This window comes from Schistocerca cancellata, unplaced genomic scaffold, assembly GCF_023864275.1.
Source record: "Schistocerca cancellata isolate TAMUIC-IGC-003103 unplaced genomic scaffold, iqSchCanc2.1 HiC_scaffold_847, whole genome shotgun sequence".
NCBI classification, from domain to species: domain Eukaryota; kingdom Metazoa; phylum Arthropoda; class Insecta; order Orthoptera; family Acrididae; genus Schistocerca; species Schistocerca cancellata.
The window spans coordinates 105,001-107,500 of record NW_026046858.1 but is presented as its reverse complement, the minus strand read 5'-3'; the positions used below and the strand labels follow the sequence as shown (position 1 = coordinate 107,500).

Below are 2,500 nucleotides of genomic sequence, written 5' to 3'. Positions count from 1 at the left end.
GTGCCTTCCTTGGGTTGTAGTTACAGGGAGAGTGATGCGCAATACATGGGCCTAGCCCTCTTAGCCTCTCCTCTCCTGCGGTCTTCTCCCCTTCTCGTGGGCCCGCTGATTTTCGCAGAGTGGAAGACCGCACCAGGGGCTTGGGGGGGTTACCAGCCCCCCCTCGCATTATCCCTTTCAAGTTGGGGGCAGCAGACAAATAAATACGAGTGGTGGCCCTTCCGCTGAAGGTGCCACCCCAGCTTCCCCAGCTCCTAGCCGGCCAACCGGCCGTGCCGAAGATCTTGTAACTGTTGCAGCTATCTACACCTGTAGTGAGTGCCACCGCAGCTTCACCACCAAGAACGGTCTCGGGGTCCATCGCCGCCGCCAACACCTTGCGGCCGCCAACGCGGAGATCGTCACGGAGAGGCATCGCGCGAGGTGGACGGAGGAAGAAGTCCTATCGCTCGCCAAGGCAGAGGCCGAACTGTTCCTTGAGAGGGACGCCCGGTTCTTCTTTGTCAATCAAGAACTCATCAGGATGTTCCCCGACCGAACGCTCGAAGCAATCAAGTGCCGACGGCGGCAAGCTGCCCACAAGCAGCTTGTCCGCCAATTCATGGAGGCGCTTGAGATCGGTCGGGGGGAAGAGCCGGCGTCCCGCCGGGGAGCAGCGAGCCCGCTGCCTGACGCGGGCGAGGCCGCTGCGCCGCCTGTCGACGCAGCCGAGGACTTCGCGGCCGACACCACCGGGCCGCCGCCGGAGGGGCCGACTGACGCCGCCATCTGGGAGCATCTGGCGGGGCTACCTGCTTCCGCCCAGCGTTTCTCTGCCCTGGATCGAGTCATTGGTCTAGGGCGGGGCACGCCGCCCGATGTCATCCTGGGCATGCTCCCGGATGCCCTTGCGTCGGTCGGGTCCAGAGGGGAGAGATCGATCACCAGGACACAGCGGCCGCGCCAACCATCTAAGCGGCCGCCTGCAGCGCCGCCGACGCAGAAGCGCAAGCGGCGCCGCTGGGAGTATGCGAGAACGCAGGATGCCTTCCGAAGGTCGCGTGCACGTTGCGTGCGCGGCCTCTTGGATGGCACCCTGCTCCAGCCGCCACCTGCCATCCCTGGTCTGCTGGACTTCTGGGCGGACCTCTTCACTAAGAAGCCCATTTCCACCGCGGGCTTCATTCGTGACCGCCTCCTCCCGCACTCGGAGCCTGTCGCTCTCGAGTGCCTATGGGGGCCGGTCACACATGAGGAGGTCGCCGCCGCGTTGCCGCCCAGGGGATCAGCGGCCGGGCCGGACGGCCTTACCCCAGCGGAGTTGCGGCGCCTGCCGCACGAAGTCCTGGTGAAAGTGATGAATCTCTTCCTTCTGGCCCGCGCCCTTCCGGAACGCCTGCTTCGCGCGCGGACGTCCCTTCTCCCGAAAACGGCTGCACCAACATCCCCCGCTGACTTTCGCCCCATTACGGTCTGCTCGGTGCTGGCGCGGACCTTTCACAAGGTTCTCGCGTCACGCCTGATGCGCGCTTGTGCTGTGGACGAACGTCAGCGGGCATTCATCCCTCGTGATGGGATGTTGGAAAACACGTTCATCTTGGACACCGCCCTCACCGACGCAGTTCGCTCCTGCCGCTCTGTCTTTGTGGCATCGATCGACGTATCTAAGGCATTCGATTCGGTAGATCATGCTGCCCTTCGCCCCGTGCTGAAGGCGCATGGCCTGCCGGATTGTTTTGTCGAGTATGTCGAGCGGTGCTACGAGGGCAGCACGACAGTGATAGCGGACGGCGCCGGCGTGGGCGTGTCTGTGCAGCCAGCACGGGGCGTTCGCCAGGGCGATCCCCTCTCCCCCCTCCTGTTCAACTTTGCGGTGGACTACGTTTTAGGCCAACTGCCCTCTCACATCGGAGCTCGGATCCTCGGTCGCAGGGTCAACGCTGCGGCCTTTGCAGATGACGTCTTGCTGTTTGCAGCGACCCCGAGGGGCTTGCAGTCCCTCATCGATGCAGCTACCGCAGCCCTTGCACACCTGGGGCTGCAGATCAACGCCCGGAAGTGTTTCACCCTCGCCTTAGTCGCGTCAGGGCGCGAGAAGAAGGTGAAGGTGGACAGCAATGTCACCTTCACAGCGGGCAATACCACCATGCCTGCCCTGCGTGTGGGTGAAACCTTCCGGTACCTGGGGCTGCAATTTTCCACGGCGGGTCGCTGTGTCTTCAATCCACGTCGCCACCTGGTGGAGCAGCTTGACGTCATCTCCCGAGCTCCGCTGAAGCCGCAACAGCGCCTCCACGCTCTCACCAATGTACTTCTTCCTGGCCTGTACCATGGGCTGGCCCTCAGCCGCACCCGGGTGGGTGCTCTGAAGTCGGCCGACGTCACCATCCGGGCCGCCGTCAGGAGATGGTTCCGCCTTCCGGCGGACACCCCCCTGGGATACTTCCACGCTCCTGTTGCCCAGGGGGGCCTCGGCATTCCATCCTGCCGTTGGATGGGTCCAACGCTCCGTCGGTCCCGT

General features: G+C 64.1%; 1 pseudogene; it reads left to right on the top strand.

Annotated features, from left to right (window-relative positions):
• Positions 1-2,500, top strand: part of LOC126147124 (large subunit ribosomal RNA) — a 7,890-nt pseudogene that overhangs the window by 2,927 nt on the left and 2,463 nt on the right.